The sequence below is a fragment of the Alosa sapidissima genome, chromosome 4 (assembly GCF_018492685.1).
Source record: "Alosa sapidissima isolate fAloSap1 chromosome 4, fAloSap1.pri, whole genome shotgun sequence".
NCBI classification, from domain to species: domain Eukaryota; kingdom Metazoa; phylum Chordata; class Actinopteri; order Clupeiformes; family Clupeidae; genus Alosa; species Alosa sapidissima.
This window is the reverse complement of record NC_055960.1, coordinates 35,272,788-35,280,287: the sequence shown is the minus strand read 5'-3', so window position 1 is coordinate 35,280,287 and position 7,500 is coordinate 35,272,788. Positions and strand designations below refer to the sequence as shown.

General features: G+C 46.7%; 1 protein-coding gene across 3 annotated transcripts in view; it reads right to left on the bottom strand.

Annotated features, from left to right (window-relative positions):
- Positions 1-7,500, bottom strand: part of rassf5 (Ras association domain family member 5) — a 79,071-nt gene that overhangs the window by 16,228 nt on the left and 55,343 nt on the right. The gene's annotated exons all lie outside the window — the stretch shown is intronic.

Below are 7,500 nucleotides of genomic sequence, written 5' to 3'. Positions count from 1 at the left end.
TAAAGCCCTCTCTCTCCCTCTCTCTCTCTCTCTCCCCCCCTCTCTCCCTCTCTCTCTTCTCTCTCCCCCTCTCTCTCTCTCTCTGCAGCGCTGCAGTGGCAGGTCAACCGTGGCCACCTCTCTGACAGAACTAATGAACAGGATGAGCCATGAGCAGATATGAGAGAGAAAGAGAGAGAGAGAGAGGAGAGAGGAGAGAGAAAGAGAGGAGAGAGAGAGAGAGAGAGAGAGAAGAGAGAGAGAAAGAGAGAGAGAGAGAAAGAGGGAGAGAGGGCGAGAGAGAGAGAATACTGTACTGTCTCATACTGAAACATGCTCTCAGTTCTTACATCGGCTGCACTCAATGTAACAATATATTTGTTGATTTGGGAATTTAGCACTTGCTGTGTGTTGAATCTTTCTCTCTCTCTCTCTCTCTCTCTCTGTGTGTGTGTGTGTGTGTGTGTGTGTGTGTATGTGTGTGTGTGTGTTCCATGTTTAGGAATTCCCTTCTTTATACTGACCCAAAAAGACCAAACCAAATTCATCTGAATAGCCAGTCACTTCCTTCTTTTACTTATTGACCACTAGATATCTGTGTGCATGTTAGTGTGTGTGTGTGTGTGTGTGTGCGTGCGTGTGTGTGTGTGTGTGTGTGTGTGCGTGCGTGTGTGTGTGTGTGTGTGTGTGTGTGTGTGTGTATGTGTGTGTGTGTGTGTGTGTGTGTGTGTGTGTGTGTGTGTGTGTGTGTGTGTGGCTTATTTAGAATGACCTGTGGAGAGCATGGAGGGTAAAGAGAGAGAAAGCACCAAGCAGGAAATAGAACATATCATCCCTCTAGAATAGATAGACCCTCTATTTTTTACAGTATCATCTTATTATTGTTTTTTTTTATTAGTATAATTATCATTATTGTCTCCTGTTTTGATTATTTCCATGTGTTTTTTTTATGCTTTGGCAATATTGTAACTTGAACAGTCATGCCAATAAAGCACATTGAATTGAATTGAATTGAATTGAGAACCAGAGGAAAATGGAAAAAAAGAAAGAGGTAGATAGATTAAATACCATTGCTTGTATTTGAACAACGTCTACAGAGACAGTGTCCAGGTTGGACGTCATAAAGCCGGGTTGTAAAGGTCACCTACATCCATCACACACACACACACACACACACACACACACAAAACATACACACACACACACACACACACAAAATACACACACACCACACACACACACACACACACACACACACACACACACACTAAGCCTAGACAATACCACTGATTTACTCACAGGTCTCCTGCCCACTCACACATACATTGGCCATAAAATATCCCCTGCCTGCCGGTCAGTGCTGTGTCGTACTGTCCTGTTTCTATGGGGCATCCCATCCCCATCACCCTCCACACACTGCCCCTGTGCTGGGTCTACCGCTGGGTTATCACCCTGTGCTGGGTCTACAGCTGGGTTATCACCCTCCACACACTGCCCCTGTGCTGGGTTTACCGCTGGGTTATCACCCTGTGCTGGGTCTACAGCTGGGTTATCACCCTCCACACACTGCCCCTGTGCTGGGTCTACCGCTAGGTTATCACCCTGTGCTGGGTCTACAGCTGGGTTAGTACCCTGTGCTGGGTCTACAGCTGGGTTAGTACCCTGTGCTGGATCTACAGCTGGGTTATCACCCTGTGCTGGGTCTACAGCTGGGTTAGTACCCTGTGCTGGGTCTACAGCTGGGTTATCACCCTGTGCTGGGTCTACAGCTGGGTTAGTACCCTGTGCTGGGTCTACAGCTGGGTTAGTACCCTGTGCTGGGTCTACAGCTGGGTTATCACCCTGTGCTGGGTCTACAGCTGGGTTAGTACCCTGTGCTGGGTCTACAGCTGGGTAGTACCCTGTGCTCTGTGTTCGATGATATGTTCTATTTCCTGCTTGGTGCTTTCTCTCTCTTTTGCTCTGTCTCTTTCTCTCTCTCTCTCTCTCTCTCTCTCTCTCTCTCTCTCTCTCTCTCTCTCTCTCTCTCTCTCACACACACACACACACACACACACAGGCATGCGCACACAACCACACACCACCACACACAACCTCACACTGTCTTACTTTCCCTTGTTGCTCTTCCTCTTCCCTCTCCAGATGCTCACATGCCGCAGTGAAGAACTCCCTCCTCCCTCACACACACACACACACACACACACACACACACACACACACACACACACACACACACACCACACACACACCAGCCACCCCCACCCCACGCTCCTTTGCTTCTTTACTGGGTCAAGTGTCGAAGAGTCTCACAGGCATGTGCACACATTTATTCACACACACACACACACACACACACACACACACACACACACACACACACACACACACACACACACACAGACCATCAACTGCAGTGTGGATGAAAAAACAGGATCACTAGCAGGCTGAAAGGAGAGGAATCTGTGCCACATACGAGAAACATCAACACCCACCACCACCCCCCACCTGCCTACAGCTATTTACTGTACAAACACACACACACACACACACAAACACACACACACACACACACACACACACACACACACACACCACACACACACACACACACAAACACACATACACACACACACACACACACACACACATGGATGCATTCACATGCAATTAAGTACATTAATTCATCCATGCACAGAGCAAGCAAACACACACACACACACACACACTCCCAAACACACACAGTCTCACGGCCTTATTATAATATAGAGTAGTTCTTTGATGATGCAGATGTGTGAACTTGCTTTTCTGTGTGAATGGTGTTAATTATGGGAGGTGATAGGTTGATTCTCTCTCTCTCTCTCTCTCTCTCTCTCTCTCTCTCTCTCTCTCTCTCTCTGTGTGTCTGTCTGTCTGTCTGTCTGTCTTTCTCTCTCTCTCTCAATTTCAATTCAATTCAATTCTAAATGCTTTATTGGCATGACAAATAAGACATTCGTGTTGCCAAAGCAGCCATACAAAGTATGGCGGGAACATGGAATAAGACACAGAAAAACTAAGTGTCTATGTGTAGACTAGGTTTATAGGTGTATACTATATCACAGTATAATATACATATATATATATATATATATATATACACACATACATAGACATAAGTGTACACTATATCACAGTATAACTCTCTCTGTCTCTCTCTGTGTCTGTCTGTCTGTCTTTCTCTCTCTGTCTCTCTCTGTGTCTGTCTGTCTTTCTCTCTCTCTATCTGTCTCTCTCACACACACAAACGCTGCTTCAAAGCTCTCCTCCATGTCATTGAGATGTGTGCGTGTGTGTGTGTGTGTTGCCTGTGGAAAGAGGGTGATGGCTTTTCTGTATGAATTATTTCCAGTGCCTGGCACCCGATCCACCAGATTAAAGGACTGACTAGTGCCCTCAGCCTGCTGCCTGAGAGGGGGGGGGGAGGAGAGAGAGAGAGAGGGAAAGAGAGGGGGGGCTACCGGCTACCATTGTAACAGTACCATGGATGTCAGCAGGACTTCTGCTACAGGAACCCACTGCTAACTGTTAATGCTTACAGCTAACTGTGCCACTGCTAACTGTGCCACTAGCTTACTGTGCCAAGAGATGCATAGCTCAGATGTTTCAGATGTTTCTGTGTAATTGTCCATTAACTACAATACATATTTAAAGTACATCTCATCTTTGGCAACAAAGAAACATTTAAGAAGATTTGAATCTGAAAACATTTAATGTATGTATAGGCTATGTATAAGATAGATAGATATATAGATAGATAGATAGATAGATAGATACTTTATTGATCCCCAGGGGGAATTCAAGGTTCAAAATGTATAAAAGGAAAAACGTCACTGGCATATGTTGCATATGGACAGAACATCAAGCAGTGATGCTATAGTGGCTATAGACAGCAAATACCTTTGTGTGTGTGTGAACGTGTAAATCTGTGTGTTTGTGCATGTGTGTGCGCGTGTGTGTCTGTGTGTGTGTGTGTGTTTGTGTGCATTTGTGAGAATGTGTGTGCAATATTTGTGTGTGTATGTGCGTGTGTGTGTGTGTGTGTGTGTGTCTGTGTGTGTGGGAGAGCACACATCAGCTTACCCCCAGCAGCTTAATGCTAGGAGCTTAGGGTGATCCTAACTGTCAGTCACCTGATCAGCCCACCAACCAGCATACAGGCTGTGCCCAGTCACAGGCACTCACACACACCACACACACACAACTACTACCCAGTCAAAGGTGCCCTCGCAGTGCCGCCGCCTCTCCGATCCACTGCCCACAGCGACAGGCCTGATAGAGGACGGGTGTTCTGATAGCAGGAAACTTCAACTGAACGTGACAGGTGAACTACAGGCTATGGGTGTTATCCATGTGTCAGCTTAGCTAGTGGGCAGCTGCAGGCTTTTGCATTCACTTTGCCTATTCAAATGTTAGCGACTGCCTGGCTACACACTCACAATATAGAGATGGGAGCATGCCTGCACAGTGCACACACACACACACTCTCTCTCTCTCTTTCTTTCTCTCTCTCCTCTCTCCCACACACACACACACACACACACACAGACACACACAGACACACACACACACACACACAGCCCTAGAAATGAGGGTGTTTTAGGGAAGTTGGGACAATGTGTCCTGCCCTATCTCTGTATGTTTTCTGTGTTTTTTGTTCATCTCACAATGGTGGCCGTTTGGACAGGAATAGACCCCAGGAGCCCTGCTCTGCGAGTGTAAATACCAGGCTGATAACGTGAGGTCACTCCACTGTGTGTCTGTGTGTGTGTGTGTGTGTGTGTGTGTGTGTGTGTGTGTGTGTGTGTCTGTGTGTGTGTGTGTGTGTGTGTGTGTGTGTGTGTGTGTGTGTGTGTGTGTGTGCGTGTGTGAGTGTGTGTGTGTGTGTGTGTGTGTGTGTGTTTGTGTGTGAGGTCACTCCGCTGTGGAAAGCACAGAGGGCCTGACCCAAACCAGATAAGGACGGGACCTGATCTCATTTGATTATTTCATTATAAAGGACAACACACATTAACATCAACATGTCTGTGATATTGTTAATTCATTTTTAACTGCAGTCCTTTGGGCAGATGCTTTGACCTGCACCAGGTAGGTGACCTATACCAGGTGTCCAAATGCCTTTACGTGTCTATATGAATGGATGCCCACGTTTAACTAACACACACACACACACACACACACGCACGCACACACACACACGCACACACACACACACACAGCTCAGATGCGGCTCTGATAGGTGACCTATACCAGGTGTCCAAATGCCTTTATGTGTCTATATGAATGGATGTAAGCTGATGCGTAGATTGGGAGGGGTTCTACTTCAGGTGACAGATAGCATGCACACAGATATAGGCAGACAGGAAGTCAAACAGTGGGAGGCAGGTGAGAGGCACCTCACTGGCTTTCAGACTTTCACTGTCTGTCACGTGGAAGGATGTGGCTATGATACATGCCCACGTTTAACTAACACACACACACGCACACACACACACACACACACACACACACACGCACGCGCACACACACACACACACACACACACACAGCACAGATGCGGCTCTAAATTGGCTCAGATGCGGCTCTGATCCGCTCCTGACTGGGCCTGCATCTGTGAGCTACGTGTGTTATATAATCAGCCATTTTGGGGAGGCTCCGCTAGCTAGCTACTGTCTTCAGAGAAAAAAATAATCAGCAACCAAAAACAGAGACACTCACTGTCAACACACACACACACACACACACACACACACACAGTATACATGCCAACAACAGAGGCACTTACTCTCAATACATGCACGCACGCAATGACCAGGTGGACGTCTAATTGATACACAGAGACAAACCCTCCAGTAGTGTAACACAGGGACACCTGTGCATCTCACTGACCAGGTGCACAGACACCAGACACTTGGACGACTCAGAGTGACTGAGGCAGGAGGACCCATGGCCATACAGAGAGAGAGAGGGATAGAGAGAGAGAGAGAGAGAGAGAGAGAGATAGAGAGAGGTAGACCCATGACTTATACAGAGAGAGACAGGGATAGAGAGAGAGAGAGAGAGAGAAAGGAGAGCACATGGCTCATGAAGACACCAGACACCTAATGTGTGTTAAAATTCGCAAACATAGCCTCTTTACTCTCTCTCTCTCACACACACACACACAGAGAGAGAGAGAGAGAGAGAGAGAGAGAGAGAGACACACACACACTCCTCGAGTATAATGACGGACCTCTTCTTTCTTGATCAACACACACTTCCTGCCCTTTCAGTACACACAAACACACACACACACACACACACACACACACACACACACACACACACACACGGGCCCGCCCTCCACACACACACACACACACACACACACACACACACACACACACACACACACTACTGGAGGATAATGACAAACCTCTTCTTTCTTAATCAGCACACACTTCCTGCCCTTTTAGTACAGAGAAACACGGTTGCCTGTGTGATCAGGTCCATGCATCGTGTATGTAAGGTTGGACAGAGGTCAGTGAAAATGCTGTTTACAGTAACAGTTGCCCAACACACATACACACACAAACACACACACACACACACACACATACACACACACACACACAAACACACACACACACACACGGGCCCGCCCTCCACAGACTCACATGCACACCAACACAAAAATAAAAAATAATAAAAAAAATAAAAACTTTGTTAGAAAGCCCCTGTTGCTTAAGTGATCTCAGGACCATCTCACTTGCAGAACTATGGTCCCCACGGTCTACAGCTCCAATAACTGTGTCTGTATTGGTGTTGCATAAGCCAACCCAGGACAGATCTATGGCTGCTTACGCACAGCCACTCTGACCTCTCACCTGCTTCAAGGGCTGATAAAGGTCTCCACCAAAAACCATGCAAGTAGCCATCAACACCAGCTCAAACACTGGATGTATGCAAAGAGGTGTATCAGTTCAACTTTATCAGCCTTAAACCAGAACCTGTAGTTATATGCAAAGGGCAAAGCAGTAAAGTCTTAAAACAAAGGCTGTTGTTGATACCGGCAGAGAGCTGGTCATTTCAACAAAGAGAACTGCAGAAGTAAGGTTGCTATGACGATAATGGAACTTATAGGACAATGGTGTTTACCATGGCGACGGCAGAAGATGGCTCTCTTTACGGCCAAAACAAATCCCTAATTCTGATTCAGGTCACAAGATTTCACACACATTTAGCAATGCACAACAGCTCTTATTAGTGTAGAATCCCCTTCATTGTGGAGCAAAGTCACTAGACAGAGGTAAGCAGAGCAGAGATGCACCAAAAACATGATATTCTGCTAGTGTTCTATTGTTCTAGTGCTTGTGGTACCAGAGTCATTCTTGTGGCCATATCGTGTTCCGCAGAGCAAATGAGATCTGTGACGAGATCGAGCCAGCACAGCAGGAGAGGTGAAGCCTACAGCAGTGCACACACACACACACACACACACACATA